The sequence below is a fragment of the Symsagittifera roscoffensis genome, chromosome 6 (assembly GCF_963678635.1).
Source record: "Symsagittifera roscoffensis chromosome 6, txSymRosc1.1, whole genome shotgun sequence".
Lineage (NCBI taxonomy): Eukaryota > Metazoa > Xenacoelomorpha > Acoela > Convolutidae > Symsagittifera > Symsagittifera roscoffensis.
The window spans coordinates 34,524,967-34,541,601 of record NC_087067.1 but is presented as its reverse complement, the minus strand read 5'-3'; the positions used below and the strand labels follow the sequence as shown (position 1 = coordinate 34,541,601).

Below are 16,635 nucleotides of genomic sequence, written 5' to 3'. Positions count from 1 at the left end.
CGTGGGCTAAAAAATGATTATTTTGAGACTGAAAAGTGGTTGTATGGGGCTGTTCAATAATCTGTTCGTATGAATTGTCAATTGGAGAATGTTGTGTCACTATATGTTGAATGGGGCTTTGTATGTGGCTGGGTCTTAAGTTTGGAGGGTTTGTGATTGCTAAGCTCCGAAAATTTCGTGAGACTAATGATAATGAATGAATATGATGTAGATTTGGCAAATGGGGTGCTGTAGGTAAAGCATTTGTATTATTGTTTGAATCGTCGTATGTGATGGAATTTGTTGATAGTTTTGTATTATATTCCTTAATTTGTGCATCTAAGAGGATTTTATTTATTGATGATGAAAAGACTCCAAAAAATCCTGCAAATAATATGCGTGCTACGCTGGCATGTCGGTTTACTTGTTTATGTATTGCGCATGTGTTATAGGTTCCTTTTAGTAATGAGAAAAGAAATCCAATAAAGTTACACATGGCGTATAAGATAGTCAATCTTTCTAAGATGTAATATGGCCATCCTAGAAAGACTAAAACTTCGTTCTTGAGATTGACAAAACTAAAAATATTGATAGGTGATATATCCTGTGGTCCATATTTTTCACCATTTAGGTAAATTTAATCTTTTATGTCTTTAAAATATCCGCTGTAATCTTGTGGGTAAATGTCCGAAAATCCTGCTGCTTCTGCAGGTTTTCGTAAGTTTTGATCTATTGATTGTCGTTGTATTGTTTCCATTTTCGTAAGTATCTCCTGCAATTCATGTGTACGTATGTGTTGTTGTATATCTGATTTAGAATAGATAACTATCGATTGTAAATCAATATTTGGATTGCGGGCTATAGCTCGAATGCTTTCAGGTGAAAACTTTTTTAATTGTGGCATTGCTGCTGGGTATGGTGTTAGTAGATAGTATTTATCTTCGTCGGGATTTAATTGTACAACGTTGTGGCTGTTTTCTGATCCACATGGTACTGATGTGTCCCAAAAATATTTTCGTCCTGAGAGTGTATCAACAAAATATACTTTATTTTCGTAGAATATGGGGATTCTTTCGTAACATCTTTTATCTTCAAAAACGAATAAAGGTGATACTTTTTTGGTAGAAGTGTAAAACCATAAAATGTTTCCATTATAATCAATGAAATTTGATCTATTGCCGGATAAAAAATATCCTGCGTATGATATTTTGAGTACTGCTAGTGATAGTGACTGTAGGATTTCTGTTCTTTCAAGTTCACAAAATTGATGTAGTGTTTCTAATTCTGAGAGTGACATTTCTTGAAAAATTTTGCTGATTGTGTAATCGAGTTTCATATCTAAAGGTATATCATAATGAATTGCGCCAAAATATGCGCGGTTCATAAGTGATAGTTCTTGTAACCGTGTACTATCTGCGTCTTGTGGTTTTAGTTTTCCACCTATTCGTCCCATGTTTTCTGAAACATAAGGGTTTCCGTCGGTAAGTGAATGAGATGTGGCCATGGGGTCTACAATTAGATCTCCTGTATTCATGTCGAAACCATGTTCGTATTCGACAAGGATTTCTGAGTACTGTGTTTTGTAAATTAGTTTTTTATATTTACTTGCTAGTTCTGTTTCTGGGTATTTTTCAAATCGTGTTAGCTTACTTTCTATATTGTGGAGATTCCTAATTTTGTTGTTATTGTTTCTAATTTGATTGGGGTTCACTTCTTCAAATGGGATTGATTCAATAAAAAAAGTTTCATGAAATTTAATCATTCTAGCGTGTATCCTTGCTACTTGAAAAACTGTGCAGGTTTCTTCAGGAAACCATACAATAGTTGCTTGCGTTCTTGTTGTAGGATCGCAATATCCTTAGTCATTTTTGCAAGGGAGTCGAATGCCTTGGTAAAAAGATGTGTCGTCTTTTAAATCTCGTGTAATTTGAACTTTTTCAAGTTGTATTTTCCAGTCAAAAGACATTATTTCTTGATATCCTTTACTTTTCGTGTCTGCTTTGCAATTTGAGGGATCTTTTATACCTATATGCGGTATCCAGTGTTTATCATGTAGATCGTATGTCGGTCTGCCTGATGTGCTAATTCTGTGAAAACTTGAAAATTGACAAGTTTTCTATTTGTTTCTATGTTTTTTGTTAAGTTTAACCGTCTAAGTTCGTTCTTACAGTCTTGAGGGCTAAGATGTAGCAATCTTTTTATATTACTCTGATAGAAAGATTCGTGGTCTAGTCGGTTTTCATTTCCGTTTGAGACTTGTGAGCAATGTACTTTATTTTCGGAAATAGTTGCTGTAAATTTGTATCCTGTTAAGGTTATTGATCGGGCTTTTGAGTTTAGTGTGGCTACTATATTTGTTGTTTCAATAGCTTGTGGTTCGAATTCACATTGTGTGACTTGATTTATATCATATTTGTGTAGCGTTTTTTGTTCGTTTTCTTCACAATCATAGTGTGTTACTAACAAATCCTGAGGTCCTGTGCGAGGTTATGGCTTTGTATTTTGTTTGGAAAAATTAGAAGAAGTAGGTGTTGAAATGTGAATACTTTTAAAATATACATGTGTATGATAATCCTGAGTATGGGTTATAAAAGGTAATTTATCCAATTGTGTTTTTGGTATATCTATCGTAATTATATATAACTTCAGTTGTTATAAATGGGGGAGGTAGTGATTGAGCTGTTAAATTTGGTGGGCTTAGGGGAAAAGGGTGTTGAACAATATTATTAGTCTGACTGTGGTTTCGTATTTTAATTGGAGACTATTTTGTTGAAGTATTTGAATGTTGTGTTCTAGAATATCTTTGTGAATATCTTGTCTATTTTGTAATCTACTTAGTACTATATTGTCCAAATAGTGGGGGAGGTGCTACGACGGTATTCCAATCCAATCGTAAGGGAGTGTTTGTCGATGATTGTTCTTGGTATCTAGCGTCAAGGTTGGTGGAGAAATTAAAAGGGAAGAGTGTTGGTGATATTTGACTTAAAGATGGTGTTGATGGGAGTGAAAGTGTTTCTGGCAATGATGATAGCGTTGTATCAGAAGAAATATCTATTGGTTCATTTACTATATTCGGTTCGCCTTGAGTATATGAGTGTGTTGTCCAATATGGTGGTCGTTCGGTTGTGTCTGGGGGTTAAAAGGGTTTTCTCGGATTTGTTGGGATGTTGGGGTTGAACCTAGATAGTCTGAGGGAATATTTGAGGTGCTATGTTATGAAAAAAGTGTGGGAGTTTCTGGTAATGTACTGCTTGAAAGTTCTGAGGTAGTTGGTGTTGGTGATTGGGGTATATTAAAATGATATCTGGGGGTTTGAAAATTTATATTTCGTCGCGGATGTATAATTTGTCAATGTATTTCAGACATATTTTGATTTTGGCTAATGTGTCTGACTCGATTGGGATCTTGTTGCAAGGTGGGATGTAAACTATATGTTGGTTCGCTTAAAGATGCTTGACGATTGACTGGTTCTAATGGTTCAGATAATTGTGCGTGTCTTTCTTCAAAAGTGTATGGGTTGTTTTGAAAAGAAATGCGTGTTGATGGTTGGGGATTGTTGGTAGTTGTAGGTGTTATTGGACTGTCTTGGGATGTAGTTGGTGGTGCCGGTTTGGTGGTGAATGATTAGTAATTTTGAAAAGGTATCTGAGTTTTTAATTCTTATTGGGAAAATTGATGTTTTTTTTTCATAATATTCTTCAATAAAAAATATCAAGAGAATGGTTTCTAGGGCAAAGGCGACTATCGCCTTTTTTATACGTTTGCACATTGTCATGATGAGGGAGATCAAAAATGTGAGGAAAATTATGAATAAAAGAAAAATATCTGTTCGACTGAAGATAGTTCGTATCATTCAAAAAGTTTTTATGTATTCTTATGATGTGTAGATGTGGTCAAGGATTTGGGAGAGTTGGAGGTATATTTCAAAAAGGGAGTAGAAAATTAAAAAAGATTGCAAAAAATTATAAAAATGATTATTGGAGATTCGAAAATTTGAATGAAGAAGAATATCAAAAATTTAAAAAGATTGAAAAATTTTGTGGAGAGGTTTAGAAGATTTTGTTTAATGTGATCAACTGTTATGGAAAGAAGCATTTTAAAAATGATTCGTTCGTCAAATTTTTTAAAAAGTTTTGAGGCGAAGTTCAAGTGTTGTCGGAATATTTGTTGATTGTTTGACAAGTGGGTTGAGTTTTGTCAAAAATTGTTGAGGGCTATTTTTTCGTGTTCAGGAGGTCTTCTTAGTATTGTTTTCATTTGTTGGATAAATGGGGGTATCTTTGGAATATATGTACTTTAGGCCAAATGATCATGGATCTTTTTTTTACTTTATGCTAATTTGCCAGTTTTGGTTAGAGAGTTTTTGAGGTCTGGATTGGGAAAATATTATTGATTTTTGTATAGTATGATAGGGGAGGGTTGTAATATTGAACTGGTATTTATTTTAGTTGTCAAGTTTTAGTGAGTTGCTTATTTTGACCTGGAGGTCTTAAAGTTATACTTATAGATATGCCTGGAGACTGATATCTGTCGGCTAATGAGTTTGTGTTAGAAATAATATGGTAACAAATTTGAATGATTTTTATTGGCTGAATTTGAACTAGAATGTATTGAGTTTATTTTCAGCATGTTAATAAGGAAATGTGAAAATTGAAGGTGATTAAAACGAATATTGACGTTAATGAAAATTGAAGTTAATTTTGAAATTATTTCTTCAATATTTTAGATTGTGGGATGAATGTCCTATAATTTTTTCGTGGATGACTTCTAAGTCGTGATAATACACTACGTTCGGTTGTTTGTGATCCTGTGGTAGGATTTTTTCTTTCATTTTTCTATTTTTTCGTTCTTTATAAGATGTTTTTGGTTGTGGTTTGTTTGATATTTGAGGGTTTGCCTTTTGTTGTTGGACTGTTTTTTGATTGTTTTGGATATTAACGTTTTGATTTTGTTCCGTTTGTGGGTTATTTCGAACGATATGTAAACTTGTAATTGAGTTAGATCGCGGAGTGCGTATTCCTTTGGGTAATAAGGTAATAAGTTGTTGCGGTGTCGAACGATTTCTTTTTTATTTGAATCAGTAAGTTTGTATGTTACTTCAGTAGGTTTATCAACTATTTGGTAGGGTCTTTTTCGAAGTGGTTATAACCTTTTGGAGATTCCTTTTTGTGTATTAAAATTAGATAATAAGACAAACGTGCCAATTTTTAAGTCTGTGGCTGGCATGAAGCGTGAATTAATTTCGTTATTTATATTTTCCCTTTGTAACATTTTCTTTGTTACTTTTGGTAGATTTCATTGTGTTTTTCATCTCAATTTGAAATCCATTCGGTATGTGTACCGGAAGCTAACTTTAAAATTTGTGGATGCTGAAAGTGGTCTTCATCATGTGTATGTAAGGGTAGATTATAGCAAATGGTATCTTTGCTTGGTTGGCAATATCCTTGTTGATTTTTATGGGCTTTTGCTGTAAACATAATTGGTTTTCGTGGCTTTTGATTGAAAACCATTTCATATGGTGACATTCCTAGAGTTGTTTTGATTTGTGAATTTTATGATAATGGGAATAATTTAACATCTATTGACCATACAGTGTATCGTGTATCATTTCCATTAATGATGCATCGAAGATATTCTTGTAGTGAACGGTTCATACCTTCGACTAATCCATTTGTGCAAGGTGCATGAGATGTACGTGGTTTATGTTTAATATTTTACAGGTGGCATAATGTGATGATTTCGTTATTGATGAATTCTGTTCAATTATCTGTAGCTAGTATTTCGGGTAGTCCGAATTTCGCTATCCAATGTTCGTAAAGTGTTGTATATGCGTAATAAATATTACAATGTGGTACTGGGTTGAGTGCTACGTAGTGCGTAATTGCTTCAACAATTACCATAATATTAGAATTTCCTTCGGAGGATGGTGAAATTGGTCCTTTTGTGTCAAATGAAATTCTATGATTGAAATATAGACTTTGTCCTTTAAATTCTTGTTTTGGCGCTTTTTGTTTTTGAACTGGATAAAATTGATTTAATTGACATACTATGCAATCGTTGCATAATACTTTAATCCAAATTGGTGCATTCGGGTAGGAAAAGTTTTGTGTAAAATTTGAATATGTCTTTTCTGATCCTGTGTGTCCTTTTGTATGTTGTGTGTGGGATATATCAAATGCTATCAGCATCATGCTGAGGGGGAGACAGGGTACTTTAAAATCAGGTGTCTGATATTCTAAAAGGTCTGTAGTTTCATTAATAGTTGTATTCTTATATTTTCTAAAGTATCGGAGGAGTGTTTTATTTCCTAATATTGTTGCATCAGCTTTTGTTGGCTTAGTTTTATACTTGTGCCATGATTTGAGTTGTCGAGTTACGGGATCAAAGTTTTGATATTTTTGTAAAAACTGTAGTGTAATTTTTTCTGTTGGTGGTAGAAAAGTATTTTCGACTTCTAATTTTGATAAGGTGATTGTGTCGAGTGGGTCATGAAGATCAAAAACTTGATTTATTGTGTATTTTAAATCATTTATTGGTGGTCCTGATATTTTTATTTTGTCTGTTAAATTTTCTTTCTCTATCAATGGAAAGGTGTCTTTTTTGTGGGGTTGTTGATTGATTGTCTTTTACTGGGTATTTTTTTATCCAATGTGAATAAGGAATTGGTTTGAATATGGATGTTCCTAATAGATCTACTTCATAGTGATTATTTTGACAATCTAAATAAAATGGGAATGTTGTAAGTTATTTTTTGTGACTGATCTATATCAGTTTTTACTGCATATTTGCATTCTAATCTTGGTGATGTTTCTTTTTTTGCGAGATAGATTTTATTATTCTGTGGTATTTCAACTGTAGTTTTTCGTGTAAATAGTTCAGGTGGTGTATTTCTACTTAATGTATCTAGTAGTGCAAGATTTTTAACTGCTGTCCAAACTATATGTAAGTTTGGGATTTTCATTAAAATTAATTGAAATCTGTAAACTCTATGGTTTGGATTTGGTTTCTGTGTGAAAAGAAATATGATTGGTTTGTGATCTGTAAATAGGACTGTTAGTTGTTTTGGTCCAAGTATCAGAAAATCATATTCTGTAAGTGTGTATATTATAGCTGTGTATTCTCTTATAGGAGTAGAGAGTCACAGTTCAGCTTGTGTAAAAAAACGAGAGTTTACTGATATAAGGTTCATTTTATTTGTTCCACTGTGTGATTGTAGTAATGCTGCGCCGATGCCAAAAATTGAGGCTTCGCACATTGCGTAAAATGGTTGATTTGGATCTGGGATTGTATTTTATATTTGTTCTGTTAACAATTTTTCATTTTCTTCGAATCTTGTTTGATGTTCGGTAGTCCATTCGAAGTTATTTTGATGTCTAAGAATGTTATAGAAAAGTCTTAAGTATAATTGCAATTTGTATACATATTTACTTAAGAAATTTAACATTCCAAGGAATTCTTGGATTTTCTTTTTAATTGTGGGTGGTTGAAGTTTCTGAATTGCGTGTATTCGTGATTTCAATGGAGTTGTAGTGTTACTTTCGATAATGTGGCCAAGAAATTTTACGCGTGTAGGGAAAAAATGTGATTTGTCTGGGGCTGCTTTCATGTTTTCGTTTTTAGTATTTGATGATATTGTTTTAAAATTATAAACATTTCGTCTTTCGTTTGGAACTGCATGAAAACATCATCTAAGTATGTGATTGCATGTTTTTTGAGTATAAGTGGTCTAAAAATTTTACTCATAAAAGCTGAAAATGCTGCTGGTCCTATGGAAAAACCACAGAATAACCTATTGAAATTGTATTGTTGATTTCCATTAACGAAATGTGTTAATCGTCGTGACTGTTCATCAAGTGGCATTTGATTGTATGCACTACTCATACCTGCGGCTGTGAAACATTTATTTTTGTTAGAATTACCTGAATAGGTTCAATGGGCCAATTACATTTAGGTTCGTCAATTAGTGAATTGAGGTATCCAGCATCTAGAAGGTTTTTTAGTGATTCTCCTCTAGCTAAGATGATAACTGGGTTAATAACGGTGTTGCGTTTTGTTTGTTCTTCTTTGTTTACTGGTGATATAATTTCATATTGTTCTGAAATGTCAAGTAGTCTGTTTACTTTATCTTGTAAATGTATCGGTACTTTACTTGCTCTTTGTTTTTTGAAAACTGCGTCAGGTTTCAAAGGTAAATGTAGTGGTGAACTAGTTTTTCCAACATCGAATTTTGATGTTGCATAAACTGTTGGAATTTTTAATAACAGTTCGGCTAATTTATTGAATTCTTTTTGTATTATTTGGGAATGTTGAAAACTGAACATTGTTAGAAACTTTTGTTGTTCTTCCGTATAATATGATATTTTAAACGTTGGTTTAAAATATGGTGTTTTTGTGAAATACTTAGTGTTTCTTTTTTTGTTGCTTATTATATTGTTTATCGATAATACTTCATCAAGAATTGTGGATTGGCATGTATCTAATAATTGTAATATATTATTGACTCGATATGCTACTTCATTTGTGGGTAATATTGTGGCATTTGTTTCACAGTATCCTAAGAGTCCTAAGGGTATTGTTATCTGGTATGGTGAATTGTTATACACGTGTAATGAAATAATATCTGAGTTTGAATGTTTCATATATTTTATGGATGGAATTGTGATTCGAAAAAATTTATGGATGGGTTTAAATTCTAGTTCTGACATAAAGAGATGTTGTTTGTTTTGGTCTCTAACGTACTGGTGGAATTATTTGATTGAAAATTTATATACATTCCCTGATAGTGGTTTCAGGTATTTTCGTTCTTGGTTGTATATGGGGTAAAATTTGGAGAAAAATGGTGGTTGTTTGTTTAATCTTTGAAAGAATGTTAAGGATGTATTTTTTATTCTTGTGTACTTATCTTTTATATGGAGTTTGATATTTAAAATGTTTATTGTGGGAATATACTTAGTTATAAATGGTACGCCAATGGTATTGTGCTTTATGTCTGTTATGTGGATTGTTTGTTTAAATGGTTTGCTTAGTAATTTGTTTTGTTCCTTTGTTCTAGTGGGAACAAGGAAAAGTTGGATTTTTCTAAAATTTACTAATGTTGAGCCTTGTGCCGTTGCTAATTTGCTGGTTGTTTTTATAGGTGTTGAGATTGGGTGTAACACTTTGATTTCATTCCAAGTAGGGATGTTAATAACATTTGATTCTGCTCCTGAGTCAATTAAAAAATCTATTTCGAGATCTGGTGGTTGAAATTCTTTACTTTTTGGGCTTTGTAAGAGAAATGGAATTGTCCAAATTTTTTCTCTTGGCTGTTCATTTTGTATATTTTGGTAAATATGGTTTGTAATCGAGCGTTGTTTTTCGTTAGTGACTACTGTGTTAATTTCATTTACATTCTGTTCAACTGGTACATTGTTACTTATGGGTCTAGTATAGTAGTCTTGAAGAAGTTCCGATTGATTTTCGTAAATGTGTGATGAAAGGTATACAATGGGTTCGTAGTCGTTTTCGACTGTGATCATATTAATTGAGATAATATTAATTGTATCACTTTCGCTGTCTGTTGATTCACAATTAATGTGGTTTAATTGTAATTCGGTACTTTCTGTACTGTCAATACCAGGGGATCTGAAGTTGTTTGTTCAGCTGCTTGTACCGGAATAATTTGTCGCTGATGTTTCGGTGTGTTACTTCTTTATTGATGTTGGGAATCGTGGTAGCGATAATTGTTTTTATAAGGAGATTGAGAATAATTTCTTTGTTTGTTATAATTGGGGTTTCTGTTTTGTGAGTTGTTTCGTGATCTATTATAGTAATTGTTATTGTTTCATTGATAGTCAGATCTGTTGTATGAATGGTTTCTTGATCTATTGTTTTGGTAACGTTGATTTCTATTGTTTGAATAACTTCTATTCCTATTTATTATCTGAATAGTTTCTATTTCTATTGTATGATGAATTTCGTGATCTATCGTTTGAGTAGTGCCTATTCCTAGAATTTGAATGGGAATTGGTATTAGATAAGTATTCTCTTCGGTTTGAATTTGAACGTGAATAGTTGTTTCTATACTGATTATTTTGACTATTTGATCGACTATATCTACTTTGTGAGAAATTTTGTGAATTTCTTTGTTCTGGTGATCTACCTCTATATTTAGAGTTATAAGGTGATTGATTTCTTGAATAATTTGAATTATTTGGGAGTGGTTTACCACAGCTATTATTACTATGTATATTTTTGTTTGGTAAATTTTGATCCTTTTTTTGTATTGATAGAATGATTTATTTAGTTCTTTGTGCTTTTGAGGTTTGTTCTGGTTATATTGTTGTTTTTGTCTACATTCGGAAATGCTGTGTCCGTATATTTAGCAGTAAATACACCATTTTTTGAAAGATGGTTTACCTTTGAAATTGGGATTTTTCTCATTTAAGTTTAAAATTTCAGTAATTTTTTCAGTTAGATCTACATCTGAATTTTGTACTTTCTTTATGTGTGTAGTATTTGTTTCGATTCTATAAACGTATTGTAGTTTACCTTTAAATTTTGGATCTTTCTCGTATATAATCAAAATTTCAGTGATTTTTTCGGATAAATCTATATCTGAGTTGTGTGTATTATTGATTTGTATTGTAGTGGTTTAAATATTATTACATTGTAGTTTGAGATTTTCTGTTTCTTCAAGTTTCATTGTGATTTCTGCTTGTTCTAATTTATCGACTAGTTTTCTAAAATCTAAATCTGGTTCTCGAATTGATGAGAGATGTGATGCTCTCTTTTTAATAGCTATTTTTCCTAATTGAGATGTTAAGGTCATCATTAAAATTTCTGTCATTTTCGTGTTTTTATAATCATGAGTGTTAAGTGAATATGTTTTTCGAACTAGTGTTTCGACTCTAACTGCCAATTGTTTAATTGTTTCGTTTGGTAGTCTGCAAATTTCAATAGATAAAACTCTTTGGTGTTGTTTGTTTCTTTCAGAATCAAACATTTTTGAAAATTCTTGTGTAAATCTTTTCCAATCTGTTTTTATGTCATTTGGTAAAACTGAAAACCATTTCTGAGCTGCGCCATCAACTGTTTTTTGGATTAACGCTGTGCGTCTATGTATCCAACTTTGATGGTGTGGTGTATTGATTGGTTCAGGTTCTATATTTAAAAATAAATTTGCTGTGACTGCATTTAAATTGTCTTCTACAGAATATTCAGGGTCTGTGCCTGTGAATGCCATCAATGTTATCGATGATCCACCCATGAGGTATGGATTCAAATTCATCTGTAGTGATTCTACGGCATTTGGCATTTGTGAAAAATTTGTCAGTTGATTTTTTGTTATTTCATGTTGTTGTAAATAATATGGTAGTGGTATTTCATTTTACATTTGTGTTGGTTGACAATAATAAGTGTTTACTGGGTTTTGCCTTTCTATTGGTTGATATGATGATGTATCGGTTGGATTTTGCGTTTGCAACGGTTGTTGATTTTGTGTATTAGCTAAGTTTTGAGGATAAAAAATTGTATTTTGGGATGCTTGATTTGGTCGAAGTGGTTTTGCACAATATTCTTGTGTATATGGTGCAAAATTATCTGGTTGATAAGGATCATCATCATCTGATGATAGATGAATTGGTGTATAGTAAAGTGCTTTTTGTTGATTTTGGTATGGCTGTTTACTGTTTTTATTCTGTTGATAAAATGGGTAATTTTCCCTTGGGTCTGTTGGATTTCGTGGGTTATCATTAAAATTTACGAAATTTGATGTTTGTTGTTGGAAATTTTGTCGTTGCGAAAATGAATGATTTTGCGGGTTTGTACGAGGAGGTTTAGATATTTGTGATCTATTTACGTAGTTATATTTGTGTTCTGCAAAATTACTTTGTTTTTGTGGTGGTTTCGTCATTGGTCTAAATGTTTGGTAATCCATATGTGAATATTTTGGAGCAACCGAGTGTTTAACCGTAGATTGCAATATAACTTGTGGTAAAATTGAAGTTTTTTTATGGCGTTGTAAGTTTTGGATGTATTGGTGAAATACTTTGCTGTGTAGATTTTACAATTGTTTCAACTATTTCTTCATTTATAAAATGTGATGGTGTTTGAATATCCTGTTGTGTAAGATTCCTAGTTCCATATTAATTTTCTTGTTGTACAAGAGTTGACTTTAAACCATTATTTTGTTTTCTATCGGGTAAAAATGAGTTGTAGTTTAAAGGTGTTGCATCTGTTGTAAGTGGACTTACTTTTACATAATCTTTGTTTTGCGATTGTACTGATTGCTTGACTTGAGATGGCTATTGGAATGTTCGGGAATAATGGATGAAACCAATCAGGGTCCCAAATGTAATCTGATTGATCGGCAATGACAGTGTCATCATTTGTACTTTGAGGTCTAAAATTTTCTCTTGCTTTTGCAATTAAATCTATATTATGTGTAAAATAATCAATTATGAACCATGCCAAGATTTTTTGTAAACCGTGTTTATTATTTGGCGAAATTTCATTGTTTGAAAAATTTTCACGGATTGTGTTTAAAATGCTGAGAATGCGGCAATTTCATTTCTTACATTCGTCTGTCTTGATGTGTCAACCGGTGATGGGCTTTCAGTTTCTGTATTTTCTAGTATAGATAAATAATTATATATTTTTGCAAAAACATCGTTAGTGAATATTGAATTTGCTCTCTGTGAATTTTGATGTTGTATGTTTTTAATGTATTCTGCGAATGCTTTTGAAAATTCTATATCGACATCCTCTGTTTGGATAACATATTTGCCATGAAATTTACTTGCTGTACTGAGTTTATGATGTAAATTCCATATTGTTGTGTTAAGGTACATATTCCTTTTATATAATGGTCGATATTTTGTCTTTTGATTTTTATTTCTGGGAATTTGGCTTTACATGGGCTAATTCCTTGTTCAAATATATTTGCGATTAGATTATGGCAAAATTGTATTTGTCCTCTGTCTTCAGTGAGTGAATTGATGATAAATGGGAAAACAGAGTCTTCGTCTGGACTTTCGTCACTTGGGTTTTGCCTCATTTTTTCGTTTTATGACTGTTAGTGCGTAATGTTCATTGTGTCTGATTGGTTGGTTCCAACTGTATAAACGTACTGGTTTATTTTAGTATGTCTTTTTTATTCTTCTTTTCCCTTGTTTTGATGAAAGTGATGTAGCTTCTGAATCGGAAAAGTATAATTGATCGTGAACTGGGTAATTTTTTATTTACAATGTCTTTGAGTTTGCAAAGTGCAGCTAAATTGCTGACTTCTGATTCGGAGACTGCGTTTCTACGCTTTGAAAATCTTTTTCGTGTAATTTGTCTTTGTTTACTTAAAATTTTTCTTTTTAATGTTTGACGTTTTGCGAATATATCCGATTGTTTGTTTGTGCGGTGTAATTACAAGATCGTATGCTTCGTTATTTATTTCACAATTGTGTAGTACGATTGTTTGTTTATTTCCTAAATTGTTCAGTGACATAAGGTTTAGGATGAAGGGTGCAAGATTCTTTTTAGTGATTTTTATATCCTAGACTGTTAGTCCTTATTTTTTTGGTGGATGAATAACCGAAGTTCTTAACTGTTTATCCTAATTAGAATGATTAGTGTGATTGAAAAATTTCTATTAGTCCTGGGTCTTTTGAAAGTTTTGGATAGTGAATCGACGTTTGAGGTCGTTAGACACTTGTTAAGTGGGTGGGGGAGACCAAAATTGTTTTATTTGATCCAAGGATAAGCCTTGATGATCAGAATAAAAAATTTTAATACAAAATTTATTAATTTAGAGATGTAATTGAGATCCAAGGAAAGCCTTGATGATATAATTTTAAGTTGAAATAAAGTTAAGTTAATTGAGGATAAAATTTAGGATAAGCCTTTTTAAAATAATTTGAAGTTTATTTTGATAAAAAGGTTGAGTGTTCTATGATATTAGTGGTTTAATGATTGCTGTTATGTTTAGGTGGTGAAGCTGGGGATGCCAGGATGAATTATATATACTAAAAATTTATGATCATGTTAACTAATTTTTATTTTTTATTTTCAATAAATTTATTTTTCAGATATCTTTTTGAATTTTACAGCAGTTTTGGAGGAAACGATATGAGGTGTTTTTATAAGTCGTTATTGTACAATAGTAAATTTGGTTTAGCGCCTGAATTAATCATTGAAGATTTTTCTTCAAGGTTTTTATGTTTGCAGATGAAAATCTAAATTCATTGTTAGTAAAATTTTAAATATAAAGGTTTGTGTTGGCTTTTGCCGTACGACCATGAAACTTAAAGGTAAATTTCTTCGTAGTCATAGATCGTCTCCTGTCCGAAATCTTCTTCCAATACCGGATAGTTCTCGTATTAAACGGAAAAGCGGCTCTGATCTATTGAGTCGTAGAGACATTTCAACTAAGTTATTGTCATATAACATTTTGAAAATGTTTTTGTCTATTTCTAATTTGTCTGTTAGATATAAATTAATTTGTTTTCTAAGGTCTTGTTCGAGACTTATGGTCGCACCAGATGAGTTATGTTTGAGGTGTAGCTCAAAGAGTAATTTCGGATAGGGTACACCGTCTGCTCGTCACGCTATCCTATTTTCGGCTGGATAGATTCGTGCAACTTCTTAGTCTAATACCGATCCTAATCTTACTCTTATATCTACTAGTCTCAGGGTGTTTAACTAGTCTCTGCTAGGCTCAATAGATCTAGAGTATACTGGCTTATCGCGATTGCTAAAGTTCTCTTGGAGAGGTAACTAATTTCTAAGTTAAATTCAAATCTCTCTGGTGCTGAAATTACAAGTAATTTCAGCACTTACAAATAAGTGGGTTGTTAGTTAGATGGATCATGATTGGTTAATATTAAATATTTTATAGTGATAAAATATCTAATTTATGACCAATAATAAAATGTAGTTTATATCTGGTTCCAATTTTGAGGCAATTACTTTTTTCTTCCGAGCTTAGGGAATAGCCGCTTTTTCCAAAGGTACGTTTTTTTTGAGAATCGATTTTATACTTGTAGACAAATTGAAATTTCTGCCAAATTGTTCCAAGGCGTTGCGAAAAAAAGGAAAAAGAAACTATTCCCATACATTTTCATGATACATGTTTTTTTTTCAATTAGGACCTACCACTAGCCAAACATAAAGCAGCAATTTAGGCCATTAAATTATTTATGCTTAAAAAAACTTTAATATGATTAAAATGAACTATACCAAAAGTGCCACCAAATCAGCTCTTTCATCTGCAACTTAGCGTTTAAAAAATATCCATCGTAGTATCGTAGTAACACACTACGCTTCGCATGTGTAATTATGATTTTTATCACTACGTGTAGCAAATTGCTGAAATAAGATGCCCAAATTTGTCAGAATGGTTTAACTACCCGGGTCGAGATTCCGCTCAAAAACCGCTCAAGATTTGAGCGGTTTGAGCGGTTTTCCAGCAAGATTTAAGCGGTTTTAGCGGTTTGGGCGGTTTTTTTGGAGAGCCCCTCCACCCCCCAACGTACTCCCTCCCCCCAACGTACTCCCTCTCCCCAACGTACCCCCTCAACGTATCCAACATCCAACAAACTCCCCCACCAACGTAAACCCCCCCCCCCCCCCCCCCAACGTACCCCCCAACCCACGACTTAACCCCCTCACGTTTAACCATCCCCCCCACGAAACCCCCAACCACGACGTGCCCCCTCTCTCTCTAGTTAGGGGACATCTAACTCTAGTAAGGGACATCAACTCTAGTAAGAGGTGAGGGGGGACATCAACTCTAGTAAGAGGTGGGGGAGTTGGTGTGCGATCTTATGATCGATTATTTTTGTTATTTTGTAGAGACTGACAATAAAAATCCTGACAGTATATTTTTTGTGCATGTCTAAAACATTGAACATATTCAGTAGAACAAATACAGCGAATATTAAGCTTCCAGCAAGTACGCATAGACTAAATGATAAGGCGTCTGACTTTGAATCAGAAGATTGCGGGTTCGAATCCCTCTGTGGTCGACTTTTTATTATTAAATCTTGCGCAGTTTTTGAGCGGTTTTTTTAGATAAACCGCTCAAAACCGTTCAAATCTTGCGCGGTTTTTGAGCGGTTTTTTTAGATAAACCGTTCAAAAACCGCTCAAACCGCTCATTTTGAAGCAAGATTTTGAGCGTAATTGTCTAAAAAAACCGCTCAAACCGCTCAAATCTTGCTTCAAATTAGGTGAAAAATCTCGACTCGGGTAGTTACTCTCGAAGGTTTAATTCTAACCTCTCTGAACGTGACCGACACGTGGTTGTCATCATCAATCGAATCAGTTGGTGTTGTAGAATGAGGGTTATGATCTCGGTCATTGAGGTTTACATTGAAGACAAAAGTGAAGCCATTGTCTACGTCAGACTCACAGAACCGAACTACTGATCTTTCACACCTTAAAGATCCTGAATTCTGAATGTTTTTAATCGCTGTTTTCACAAACTTGAAAACATTTCTGGGGCACTCCCAAGAAAAAATTTCAGAGTCGATTTTAGTTATGTTCAAAGCAACAAAAAACTCCAGCTAAGTGAGTTATGTCTGATGTGGTTAACTCATAGAGTAATTTCGGATAGGGTACACCGTCTGCTCGTCACGCTATCTTATTTTCGGCCGGATAGATTCGTGCAACTTCTTAGTCTAATAC

At 33.1% G+C, this 16,635-nt stretch overlaps 1 protein-coding gene across 1 annotated transcript in view; it reads right to left on the bottom strand.

The window, feature by feature from the left end:
- The window catches only part of LOC134848699 (platelet-activating factor acetylhydrolase-like), a 103,735-nt gene extending 87,471 nt beyond the window's left edge, over nucleotides 1-16,264 (bottom strand). Inside the window, exon 1 of the mRNA XM_063866213.1 lies at nucleotides 16,227-16,264. The gene's annotated coding sequence lies outside the window, so the exon portion shown is untranslated. The remainder of the gene's footprint in view (nucleotides 1-16,226) is intronic.
- Between the last annotated feature and the right edge of the window lie 371 nt (nucleotides 16,265-16,635).